The sequence below is a fragment of the Emys orbicularis genome, chromosome 4 (assembly GCF_028017835.1).
Source record: "Emys orbicularis isolate rEmyOrb1 chromosome 4, rEmyOrb1.hap1, whole genome shotgun sequence".
Lineage (NCBI taxonomy): Eukaryota > Metazoa > Chordata > Testudines > Emydidae > Emys > Emys orbicularis.
Genome location: NC_088686.1, coordinates 157,944,220 through 157,958,131, shown reverse-complemented (window position 1 = coordinate 157,958,131; position 13,912 = coordinate 157,944,220). Strand labels below are relative to the sequence as shown.

Here is a 13,912-nt window from a genome sequence, read left to right as displayed (position 1 = left end):
TGAAGTTGTCCAAAGTGACCAGCCAACGTTTGCTGCTAGATCCTGTCTCAGGCAAAGTCTACACCACGTCAGCAGCAACACGCCCCATCAGTGCCCCAACAAGTTACCACCGTATCCTGGCTCTGTCTGTCCTAGGGGAGATCTTTTTCACAAGTGGCATCACATTTCCTGCCTCCGTTTTCTACATCCACCCAGCAGAAATTTGCCCTTCGCTTGGCTAAGGTTTTTGCAACCCTGAAGTGTCCAGTCATGTTAAGATCATGACATACACTGAAAAAGGATCCCCTGAAAAGGGTTATCTGGTACAACCAGTTGATCCCTGGACTCATCACCCGCTGGCTCTTCACTTCTATCGCTAGATGGCAGCAGAGAGCTCCTTCCCCCAGCACACTTCAGGATAAGGCCGGATGAAAGATTTCGGCTGACACTTGTTTTCAGCTGTGAGCTGTTTCGGCAGGGGGAAAGAAATCCCACAGATTGCAAAATGTTTTGATGATCAATTTTACCTCCATTTCATGAAAGAAAAAGCACCACGGAGCTCTGGGACACCCCTCCCAAAGCTGGGGACAGAACCCAGGAGTCCTGGCTCCCTACTCTAACCCCCTCCCCTCCCAAAGCTACGAATAGAACCCAGGAGTCCTGGCTTCCAGCCCACCAGACTTCCCTCTTCTCCCAGAGTGCCTGAGAGAACCCAATGGCTATTAACAGCCTCCCCTCGGGCTACACCCCTCCCACGCCCTGGGAGCCAATCTCCTGCGGGGTCAGAGCCCGGCTGCTGGACAGGAGGAACTAGAAACCAGCTGAGGTTTTACTTTCGTTTTTCCCGGAGAAAATTCCGCGTAGACGGAGCGAGCTGTGGGGCAGGTAACAGATGGCGGGGAGGGGGGAACTACCATCCCCCCGGCGGGGACAGGATCTCCCCCTCCAGTCTATTCCCCCCGCCCAGGGGCAGATTTGTCCCCTCCAGGCTATCTCCCCCCCCCACCCCCTTAGATGTCTGTGAATCTCTCTAGATGGGATGCTTTGGTCCCCTCTTCACTTGTAACATGCACCAGCAGCCAGGCCAGCTGGGAGCACCGCCCCTCCCACCCCCCTGGGCCAGCCCCACGTGAGCCCTGGGTCGGGACAACCCAGTTTAGCCTGTAGCTCGAAAATGGGGGGTGATTTGGGCTGGACCCCGGCTGTGTGAGAACAGCAGGACAATGGAACGGACCAACTCCCAGGATGCCTTGGGAGGGGGTGGACGCTCCTTCACTGGATGGTTTCAGAAAGAGGCTGCGTAACCATCTGTCCTGGGTGGTTGAGACACAACAAATCCTGCATCTCGGCAGGGGGTTGGACTATGTTATACCAATAAAAACTAGCAGGATCTTATTAAAGGGGACAAGATAAAGATGCCACATTTATTAGGATAACAATTTGATTTATGACCAATAACTAATATCTTAGTCCTTATACACACACATTATACCTAATACCTATACACACACACACACACATTGACACACACACACATCCATCAGATGTTCTGCAGCTGCTGCATAGTTACCAGTCCCGCTTGAGTCTGTGGCTTGAGTTTGCAGCTTGGGCTCGTAGCTTGTGGCGGCTAACTGGCCAGGAAAGCCGGGCACAAGGACGAGCTGGGTCTCTGTTGGGCGCACCGATGCCCTTCCATGTTGGCAGCAGAATGTTACCCTCCTCCAAAGTTTTCCATCTCACCCATCCTTTTTGAAGGCTTTAGTTTGAATCCAGAGTCTATAGGTCTTGCTGTGTCACGCTGCCTCTGGGTTTGGTGATTGATCACCCGTCAATTGCAGACATGACTTTCAGCCTCGGACCGGGCTTTGATCTTCCTTCTATTGTACCTTTTCTTTTTAGGGTGGATTCTTCTTACTTTGTTAGGGCTCTTGTCTGCATCTTCAGCCGTTGGTGTTTGAACTCTATTTAATCAGGACAGGCTGGGGCTGGAGGTTGATTCCATCATCCATACATACCTCATTCACACATCTAAACTAAGGGCACGTCTTCACTACCCGCCGGATTGGCGGGTAGCAATCGGTCTATCGGGGATTGACTTATCGCGTCTAGTGAAGACGCGATAAAATCGATCCCTGATGGCTCTGCCGTCGACTCCGGAAATCCACTGCGGCAAGAGGCGGTAGCGGAGTCGACGGCGGCGCGGCAGCGGTTGACTTGCCGCCGTCCTCACAGCCAGGTAAGTCGACCTAAAATACGCCACTTCAGCTACGCTATTCACGTAGCTGAAGTTGCGTATCTTAGGTCGACCCCCCGCTGTAGTGTAGACCTAGCCTAAACTAATAAGATTACAGCAGGGTTTGCAAAAATGAAGGTTGCAGCAAGCCCTTACAAAATGGAGTAAGCGTTTTAAAATGGGGTTTGAATTACAATATGGCAAACAGTGAACAGAAGTTACAATATAGACAAGTATAATGGATGGCAAACAGTGAACAGAAGTTACACTGGAGGCAAGTGTAATAAATGGTGAACAGAAGTTACAATACTGAAACAGTGCAAGTCTCAGTGATTTAAGCAGGAATTGGATTGATAGTGAAACTTACAAAGGCAGCTGACTGAACAGCTATGGCTCTTAACAAGCATCTTAATTGTTAATTAGCCAGTTATTGGGGTAACCGGTTTTATGAATAAATATTGTTTCCGCCGCCCTGCACACTTCAGGAGTTGCGGGTTCCTCTCATCAACTCGTCAACCTGCAGAGAACACTTTCGGGACTGCAAACGTTGGATCCAAGATGACATGCTGTGCGCTGGGTCTGAAGTCAATCGTGATAGCTGCAAGGTGGGCTACTTGGCTTAGGGGGGCAGCACTGGGGCTGCTTGAAATTATCTGGCACATTGTTCTGTTTGCAAATATTGGCCCTTCCTCCTCCGCTCTCAAAAAAGGCCCACGTGGGTGATGTTTTAATTTGATCTTCCTCCGCGTCTCATTGATGGAGAAAGCAGCTCTCCCAGCACCAGTGCATTCTGGGACATCTCACAAGTCACCACAGAATGGGGGGAAACTCTCTGAGTTCTGGCCCCACCGAACTGAGAGGGTTAAACTTAACCTGAGCTTAATGCCAGAGAAAACAAATCTAACAAGGGTGGTAGCTCTTCCCCGGCACTGCAGCAGGACATGGCATGAGAGAGAAATGGGTTTTATCCCTAGCTCTGGGAGGGGAATGGGGTCTTGTGGGTTAGAGCAGGGGGGGGGCTGGGAGCCAGGACTCCTGGGTTCTCTCCCCAGCTCTGGGAGGGGAGTGGGGTCTGGTGGGTTAGCGCAGGGGTGGCTGGGAGTCCGGACTCCTGGGTTCTATCCCTGCATCTGGTAGAGGAAAAACAGGAGCCTCTTTGTGAGAAGGCAGCCTCTCTGACCGTAATGTCCCTCTCTCTCAACCCAGGGTGACTCTGGGGGGCCTCTGGTCTGTCCAAGGAATGGCAACTTCCTCTTGGCTGGGATCATCAGCTGGGGGATTAAGTGTACAGTCTCCACACCCGTCCCACCAGGGATGTATGTCCGGGTCCCAGTCTATGTCAACTGGATCCAGAATGTCACGGGTGACGTTGGCCTCTTGATCATCTCTCCTGCTGAACTCAGTGCCGGTACTACCCCAGTGGGGTCCCTCAGCAATGGCTTAGTCTGCTCATGCCTAGTGCCGGCTCTGGCTGCTGGGCTCCTGCTGACTGGGGGTGGGCCCCACGTTGCTGGGGTCTGCGGGACGCGGCTGGGAGAGGCTGGTGGAGGGAAGCTCAGGGGTGCTACAGGGATGGGGAGGGCAGGGGGGAGGGGTTTCATCCAGCCCTTCCTGCAGCCCTGTAACGCCCCCTGGGGTGACTGGGAAGCCGATGGGGAAGGGCCCCGTAGCCACTCTGATCTCGGGACTTGTGCTCTGAAAATCATCAATAAATCGGCGTTGCAAATTCTGTCTTCTCCTGGCAGCAACTGCGACCTGCCCCGCAGCAGCTGGTGCCACCTGCAACTAGGGCCAGTCCTGCCACGGCAACAGCCTCCCATGGGCTCCGCGGCTCGGTATTAGCTGTGGGATGACAGAGTGCGGGCGCTGCCCACCACGCCGGGTGCTGCACAGACTCCCTCAACCAAGATTGGGGACCTCGTTGTGTCAGGTGCTGTACAGACACTGACCAAGATCAGGGCCCCTGGGCACAGACTTCCTCCCCGACCAAAACCTGGGTCCCCATCATGCCAGGCCCAGCACTGACTCCCCAGACCAAGTGTGAGAAAGTGGGAATTTTCTGAAATATTTTTATGGTCTCTAGCTGTGCCTCAGTTTCCCCTGAATGCCACATTGTTACCCCGTGTGTGGGAAAGGACTGTTTGCTCTCAGGGCAGGCTAGAGACACCCCCCTGGCCTGTGCTGGGAAATTTGGTCCGTATCACTATGTCACTCAGGGGTGTGAAAAATCCACATACACCCTTGGGCAAGTTAAACTGACCTAATCCCGGGTGTCGCCAGCTCTAGGTCAGCCCGCCCGCCCACCGCTCTCCCCTGCGGGGGCAGGAGGCAGAAGCTTGGTCCTGCGGCAGCCAAACTTCCCCCCTCCCTCGTTTCTTCCCTAGCGGTGCTTTCCTGCCCCGCCTCCTCTCCGTCCCTGCCAGCGATGGCCCTTGCGAGGGGGAGCGGAGCAGAGCAGAGCCGAGCCGAGCGCAGCGTGCTTGCTGCTCCGTAGAGCAGGCAGAGAGAGGTAGGGACGGGCCTGGGGGAAGGGAGTGGAACAGGGCATATCCCTCCCAGCCCCCTGCCATGAGCCGCACAGGGCAGGGGGCTGGGAGCACCCCCACGAGCCGAGCACCCCAGCCCTCTGCCCTGCATCCCCACACCCCAACACACCCCCAGCCCTCTGCCCTGACCTCCCCCCAACACCCAGCCTTCTGCCCTGCACCTCCACACACACCCAGCCCTCTTCCCTTACCCCTGAACCCCACACACATCCAGACTTCTGCCCTGCACCCCCCACACACCCAGCCCTCTGCCCTGACCCCTGAACCTCCCCTCACCCCCAGCCTTCTGCCCTGCAACCCCACACACCCCCAGCCCTCTGTCCTGATCTCCCCCCAACACCCAGCCTTCTGCCCTGTACCCCCACACACCCCCAGCCCTCTGCCCTTACCCCTGAACCCCACACACATCCAGCCTTCTGCCCTGCACCCCCGACACACCCAGCCCTCTGCCCTGAACCCCCCACGCCCCCAGCCTTCTGCCCTGCAACCCCACACCCACCAGCGTTCTGCCCTGACCCCTGAACCCCCCCACACCCCTCTGCCCTGACCCCTGAATCCCCCCACACGCCCGGCCTTCTGCCCTGAACCCCCCACATCCCCACTGCCCTCTGCTCTGACCTCTGAACCCTCCCCCCCCCACACACCCAGCCTTCTGCCCTGCACCCTCTGCCCTGACCCCTGAACACCTCCCCCAGGTCTGGGGTCCCGGATGCCGGCCCCTTGCCAGTGGGTGTCCCTGCCACAGGCCCCGCTCAGTCCGCTGCAGGCCGAGGTGAACAGAACCCCAGTCTGGAAGTGGGCTGAGCAGGCTGGCGGCGTAAGATCAGCATTTTAATTTAATTTTAAATGAAGCTTCTTAAACATTTTGAAAACCTTGTTTACTTTACATACACCAATAGTTTAGTTATATAATATAGACTTAGAGAGCGACACCTTCTAAAAAACGTTAACATGTATTACCGGCACGCGAAACCTTAAATTAAATTAAAGGTCCAATAAAAGATATTACCTCACCCACCTTGTCTCTCAGTTAAAAATGATACAGCCAACTCTCTCAGCCATCATATTGTCCAGAACGGCCATGCTCTCCTCTCAGAACAGGCACCCGCAGATCATGGGCTGGCATTTAACCCTTCATTGACCTTTGGACCAACAGTTTTGGTTTCCTGTAAGTCAGTAGCTGGGGGATAAAAGCCAGTATGTGAGGGACTGTGAAAGATAAACCAGTGCTCCAGGAAGTTGATTTTGGCACCCTTGGAGCTGCCTTGATAAGGAGCTGCCCCCTGGTAAACTGATACAGCATTTCAAATTTTCTGACCTGTAGAGAAGTCCCAGGAGAAAGGACAGCCTAAAACCACCCCAGCACCTCAGCTCTGCTCATTGTCCCATGGTGACGCCTGGAATGACTGATCTCCCACACAGACAGGTGAGCTCCGGGAGTCAGGTGAACACTGAGATTCACATGGGACAAAGTCTGGCTCTTGTGGTTCCAGAGCAAAGCTTGAAAATTGACCTGAAGCGTGCCCTGAAGGCTCAGAAAACCAGAGGTGTGCAAAGCTGCGTTTTCCCCCTTTTCCCTCTTCTGATCTCCCCCAAAATCTCTAGGGTTCTGGTCACTGGTGCCTAGAACTTTCCTGGAACTTTTGGAATGGCTCAAATGTGGTGTTCAAACACTGTTGTATTACAGACAGAAACGCCATTGGATTGAGTGTCAGGCCTCTCTAAACTCGGTCACAGATTGTGGTGGTGGGAGCCATAGATAGCCTTAGGAGCCGGGCAAAACCTTTTTACGGGTTGAATTAAAACCCGATTGATATTGTCGGGTTTGAACTCACCCTTCACTTTAGATAACCGTAGGTATAGGCTCCTGTCCTGGGGTCACATGATCGGTGCTACACCGTGGCTTTGATACAGCCCTTTAGAGTGCAACAGACCCTCAAGGGGTCAACCACACAGCCACAACCATCCATTGTCCAACCCCTGAAGACCCCTGCTAAGTTCACATGCTCCACCTGCCGGAGAGCCCCATGGATCAGTGTCAGTTGTTCAGTCCTTGGGGCTCCCATTATCTTGGCCAAACCTCCATTGATACGGGTCGGTTTCAGCCAGTCCTGTAACGACCCAGTCACACCACCCCAGGTGGTGACGTCACCCATACGCACCATGTTTCTTGTTTTTCCCCCCACGGATGCACTGTAGAGAGGGAAACTGAGTCACACACCAGCATCTTAAAAATATGACAGGAAATTCCTACTCTATCAATCCCTAACTCAGAAAAAAGGTCGGTGTGAACCCGCCCAGGAACATTTGGCTGAGGATTGTTTTAGGTAGTGGCAGGGGCGGGGGAAGAGAGATCACACAGGAGCTGAGGAGAGATGAAAGAAGAACAGAGGAGAGCAGAAAAAGCGGCAGAGGCAGGAGACTGGGAGCAGAGCGTGACGCTGGGAAAAGCTAGACAGAGTTTGAGACTCTGCTGACTAAGGAGGCTGGGGGGGCTGGAAGCAAAGACAACTCCTTCCATTCTTGGTTCTCCTGGGTTTGGAGAAGCAGGACTTCGTACGTTTATTGTAAATAACCAGACGGCAGCAAAGAGAACAGCAGACTCCAGCAATTTCGCTGTCTCTCTCCAGGGCCCCGACCTTTGACTAGCTGCTCAGGTCGAAAAGGGCAACAACAGCCTGTGTCTCTTGGAACAGGGTTTCCGCTGTAGAAGAACAAGTCCTTCTCCTACCACAACAAGAGTGCCCACGTGGGCGCCAGGAGACTGGCTTGATAAGAGGGTGCCCATTACTGGGTCATTTTAGCCATCGTTAGGGTTGTCACAGTGGATCTAATTAATCTAAATCAGACCCCACTCATTGGCCTTGCAATGGAGCCATTCAGTGACCGCTGTGACAAAGCTCTGTCCTTGTTTCTGTGGGTCCCACATTTCCTGGCAGATTTCACTAGCCTCAGAGGCTCACTGTGACCCTTCACGTAGCCCTACTCTCTCTAGAGACAAGGGTCACCACCTACTGAGCCATTTTCATCATAAGCCAGCGAGGATGGTGAGGAGAAGCCACCCTCCCTCACACAGTCTCTGTTGTTCCACAGTCTCAGTGATTAATCAGGGGGCAAAGGGGGGGGGGGGGAGCCCAGGCCCACCCTCTACTCCGGGCTCCAGCCCAGGAACCCTAATAGTAGCACCTATGGTAGCTGACCTTTTAGGAACAGGACACGTACAATTCCCTGGGCTACTTCCCCACGGCAGCCCCCACTTCCTCAAGCTCCACTTCACCCTTACCTCGGGGCCTCCTTCCTTGTGCCTGATATGGTGTACACAGCTCAGTCTCTCCAACAGCACGGCTTCCTCCCACAGCTCCTCACATGCGCTCACCTGACTAACTGGGAGCCTTTTAACTAGTTTCGGCCAGCCCCTGATTGGCTTCAGGTGTCCCAACCAACCTAGCTGTCGCCACTGCCTTCTGAAAAGATCTTAATTGGCCCCAGGTGTCTTGATTTACCTGGAGCAGCTGCCATTTGCTTACCATGGTAACAGGGATGTGTTTAGCCTGGGGCTAACATACCTGTTTCTCACTACTTTCCTATAGTCATCTGGCCTTGCCCCGTCACACTGCCCACGTGCCCCCGGCATGGCCAGCTCAGTCGGACCCCTGTCGGTTCTGCTCTCCCCAAAATCACTTGATTCCCAGCAGAGGTGGGGCTGGGGAACAAAGACAGGTGTGTGAGGGGCCATCAAGAGACAAAAATAACAGGGCATTTTAAAGGACTTTGACAGCACTTATCTCATGGCTGGGGGGGGGGGGGGGTGAGGAGCAGCAAAATTCACCGTTCCTGGAGTTTTAAAGCCCAGACAGGGATGCAATTTCTATAAATGCCAGCCTGTTACCTTCATTCCCCGGCAGTGCTTGGGCATCTCCAGACTGGGGAGCTGCACTGAGTCCGGTCTCCCTCTGCCAATAGCATCTGGGAAGGCTGCTCCTTGGACAACAGCATGAGGGGGCATCTGTGTTCCCCACTGGCCATGTTGCGCCTGGTGCTGCCCCTGCTGGAGGGTGAGGAAGGGGACTGCTCTGCGTGCTGCTTCCTTCCTTCCTTGGCCACATACAGTGCCGGGGTAGAGGAGTCAGAAAGCAGAGCCCACCGGGGAGAGGGCAGGGGTGGGAGTCCTTGAAACATGGAAAGACAATAGTGACTGCCTGTGACTTAGTCCCTGGGGTGCAACCTGGACTGTGGGACCATGGAGCCCTCCCAAACACACCAACCGGGGCTGGCCTTCACACTCTGATGCCGATGTCAAGCTCCAAACCTCTGGCAGTCTCTGCACTTACATAGACATCCACAGACAGGGACACACCCAACTGAGTGATACCACGTGGGGTGTGTGATGGGGCAGGATGGGGGATGGGGAGCTGTGCTCCGGACAAGAAGGGGGAGGCGCCAGTACCTCTCTCACCGGAGCCGTCCTTGAGCGCTCCTCCAGGTTTCCAGCAGAGGCTGTTTACTGCGGGTAACTTTCAGTGTCCAGGCAGCGGGGACTGGAGCCCGGGCTAGAGCGGAACTGGGGACAGAGCGGGTCTGGGTGGCACTCCCTATGCACACCCCAGAGGGCTGGCCCAGGCCCCGTGTGCCCCCCCAGGGGCGCACACCCCACAGTTTGGGGACCACTAGTTTAGAGTCTATAGAATGTGTTTAAGTTGCTGCATGTATTAATTTCATTTGAAATGTCTGTTTCCCATGGTATAAGACGATATGTAAGTTTTGCTTTATAACTGTAATAATGCTCGCTCTGAACCAGTGAACCCAGGCAGGAGGAATGGTCCACTGCACATCAAGAAGGACTGTCAAAACTAAATGGGCCATTGTGGAACATCATGATACAAAGGCTTAGTTAGTGGCCCCATGAAGGTTCTACATGTGAGAAAGCCCGTCCCATCAGCTTGGACGCTAGAAGGAGATAAAAAGAAAATTCCTCTCTCTCTTTTGCTGGTTGGATTGTGACAGGTCTGGAGATAGGAAACAGAAGCAGAGATCCACAGGTTCACCCTGTGTTAGTCGTAAAAGACATTCAGTGCTGACAGATTAATACAACTCTGCCACCTGTTGGAACCATGGACTGTAACTCATCTGTGTATATAGGTTTGCATGCTTTAACCTGTAAATAACTCATTTCTTTTGCCTAGTTAATACATCCTGTGACGCTGTACCCCATAACTAGCAGGAGACTAGTCTGTAAAAGGAAGCTTACTGCAACTGGCGAAAGCTTATCTGTATTCAGTTTCTTAGGCTAGGTCTACACTACAGCGGGGGTCCGACCTAAGATACGCAACTTCAGCTACGTGAATACCGTAGCTGAAGTTGCGTATTTTAGGTCGGCTTACCTGGCTGTGAGGACGGGGGAAAGTCGACCGCTGCCGCCGACTCCGCTGCCCCCTCTTGCCGTGGTGGATTTCCGGAGTCGACGGCAGAGCGATCAGGGATCGATTTTATCGCGTCTTCACTAGACGCGGTAAGTCGATCCCCGATAGACCGATTGCTACCCGCCGGATCGGCGGGTAGTGAAGACAAAGCCTTAATGTATTAGACATAGACCTGCGTGTTTTATTTTATTTTACTTGGTAATTTACTTTGTTCTGTCTGTTACTACTTGAAACCACTTAAATCCTACTTTCTGTATTTAATAAAATCACTTTTTACTTATTTTTACTTATTAATTAACCCAGAGTATGTATTAATACCCGGGGGGGGGGGAACAGCTGTGCATATCTCTCTATTAGTGTTATAGAGGGTGAACAATTTATGAGTTTACCCTGTGCCAGCTTTTATCGGTGCAGGGAAAGCAGGAGGAGAGATAGTCTTGGCACATCAGGTGGCAGCTCCCAAGGGGGGTTCTGTGATCTAACCCCTCACAGTAAGCTTCCTTTTACAGACTAGTCTCCTGCTAGTCTGGGTCCAGCAATCACACCTGATGTGCCAAGACTACCTCTGCTCCTGCTTTCCCTGCCAGCTCGGGACCCCTGCACACTGTCTTGCTGAGCCATACATGCCCATCTGCTCCAGTACAGACCCAGGGTATGAATTACTTGCCCCAAAGCTGCAGACTTAACTAAAAGCAGCTAACAGAAGTGTTCTTGCCTTTAACACTCAGATGCCCAACTCCCCATGGGGTCTAAACCCAAATAAATCTGTTTTACCCTGTATAAAGCTTATACAGGGTAAACTCATAAATTGCTAGTCTGGGTCCAGCAATCACTCACACCCCCTTTACTGTCCTTTGTTCCAGTTTCTTTCAGATATCCTGGGGGGTGGAGAGGCTCTCTCTTTAGCCAGCTGAAGACAAAATGGAGGGGTCTCCCACGGGCTTAAATAGACTTTCTCCTGTGGGTGGAGACCCCGCTCTTCACTCCTATGCAAAGTCCAGCTCCAAGATGGAGTTTTGGAGTCACCTGGGCAAGTCACATGTCCCTGCATGACTCACAGTCTTTACAGGCAGAAGCCATTGCCCACATGGTACCTTGAATGTCTCCAGGAAGACTTCTTATGTGGATTGGAGCATTCCAAGATGCCTTGTTCCTTAAGTGCTTCTTGATTGGGCACTTAACTTTGTGAATTCCTTTCTAAAGAAGCTGACCAAATGCCTCACAAAGCTTACTTAGAAATCTAGCAAGTATACACCCTATATTCTTAACTTCAAGTACAAAAATGATATATGTGTACAAATAGGATGAATAGATACACTAAACCATAACCTTTGCAGAGATATGTTACATGGCACATGTAGCATAAAACATACTCCAGTTATGTCACATTCCCATAAAGCATTATGGGATACATCGTCACACATCCTTAGTTAGTTTATGACAGGGTTGGCTGCAAGCATTGTCGTTGTTGTGAGGTCTGAGGTACAAATTGATCTGAGACAAGTGACTGGTCTCTTGGGACTGGGAGCAACTTGAATCTTTTGTAGTCTTTAGTGTATAGCAACCACAAGCAGTAAGTCCAGCTTGCCAGGATGGTAAGATAGACTGGAGTGCCCAAAGGGACTGTCTGTGACTCCATATTTGTTACTGGGTTGGTGAAATCTAATTACAGAACCTACAGCCCATTTGGGATCCCTGCCCTGCCCTTTTGACAGTCTGTCCTGAGGTTGACACTCATGGATGTGAACTACTCCAGGCAGCGTGGCAGGTTTCTCTCATCAATCTTCCTTCTTCCCAGCCATGGCTGGCTTTCCCTCAGGCAGGACCTCCCACAGAAGCACAAGGGGCTGGTTTCCCTTGTCTGCCTAAGGGAAAGATCTTTGCCTCAGCAGGTTTCTCACCTATATTCAGTTCCAGAAACTTCAGCCCCCACCCACACCCCTTGGTTGAAGGACACAACTTCCTCAGCTTGCAAGAGTTCTGTTCCTTTGTGTCTGTCTAGTGATGGAGGCCAAAGACGGTTTCTCTCCTGGCTTATATCTCCCAAAGCTCAATGAGCTTGTTTCAAGAGGCAGGACGGCCTCAGGCTGTTCTTCCTGCCTGGGACTTCCCATCCCCCTGTGTGTAAATGGGGCTTCCATTGTTTTCATCCCACCAGGCTTAATTTGTATAGGAGACAGGTAAGAACATAAGAACATAAGAAAGGCCGTACCGGGTCAGACCAAAGGTCCATCTAGCCCAGTATCTGTCTACCGACAGTGGCCAATGCCAGGTGCCCCAGAGGGAGTGAACCTAACAGGCAATGATCAAGTGATCTCTCTCCTGCCATCCATCTCCATCCTCTGACGAACAGAGGCTAGGGACACCATTCTTAAACCCATCCTGGCTAATAGCCATTTATGGACTTAGCCACCATGAATTTATCCAGTCCCCTTTTAAACATTGTTATAGTCCTAACCTTCACAACCTCCTCAGGTAAGGAGCTCCACAAGTTGACTGTGCGCTGCGTGAAGAAGAACTTCCTTTTATTTGTTTTAAACCTGCTGCCTATTAATTTCATTTGGTGACCCCTAGTTCTTGTATTATTGGAATAAGTAAATAACTTTTCCTTATCCACTTTCTCGACATCACTCATGATTTTATATACCTCTATCATGTCCCCCCTTAGTCTTCTCTTTTCCAAGCTGAAGAGTCCTAGCCTCTTTAATCTTTCCTCGTATGGGACCCTCTCTAAACCCCTAATCATTTTAATTGCCTTTTTCTGAACCTTTTCTGGTGCTAGAATATCTTTTTTGAGGTGAGGAGACCACATCTGTACGCAGTATTTGAGATGTGGGTGTACCATGGATTTATATAAGGGCAACAATATATTCTCAGTCTTATTCTCTATCCCCTTTTTAATGATTCCTAACATCCTGTTTGCTTTTTTGACCGCCTCTGCACACTGCGTGGACATCTTCAGAGAACTATCCATGATGACGCCAAGAACTTTTTCCTGACTCGTTGTAGCTAAATTAGCCCCCATCATGTTGTATGTATAGTTGGGGTTATTTTTTCCAATGTGCATTACTTTACATTTATCCACATTAAATTTCATTTGCCATTTTGTTGCCCAATCACTTAGTTTTGTGAGATCTTTTTGAAGTTCTTCACAATCTGCTTTGGTCTTAACTATCTTGAGGTACATAGCGCCCCCCTCCCCGACAGTCTGGAAGAGAATGTGTGTCTCGCTGTTTGGCTGCAGACTTTAAAGCATATAATAAAGTATCCACATTTCCTCATATAGTGTTTAGATAGACATTTCACAATGATATTAAGCACCAGGGGGTCATTAGCTTTCAGAAAAACCTCATTCCATACCCTCTTATAATACAGTAATATTGTATCCAATCAGTTGATTCAGTTGATTATCACATGAAGTTCAGACCAGTAAATCTTTGAAATGTATCCTTCTGAAAAATAAAACCTAGAAGAGCTTCTCTCTCCTGCTGGGTGTAAACAACTTGTCAGTGTGAGCTTTGCCTCCGCCCCTTGTTAGTTTGATGGGTCTGTGTGCTGCTTGAATGTAAACTGAGGTAAACACACAGTCCTTCACTTAGAATCAATCTGTTTAACAACTCCCCCTGGCATACCTGGTTTGAACTCATTTTAGTGACCATTCCAGTGTATGTCCATAATTCTTAGCACCCATCGCGTACATATATCACACAGGGATATGAATGATCAGATAGTTA

At 51.3% G+C, this 13,912-nt stretch overlaps 1 pseudogene; it reads right to left on the bottom strand.

Moving 5' to 3' along the window:
* Positions 1–13,912, bottom strand: part of LOC135877976 (RING finger protein 112-like) — a 1,138,053-nt pseudogene that overhangs the window by 115,687 nt on the left and 1,008,454 nt on the right.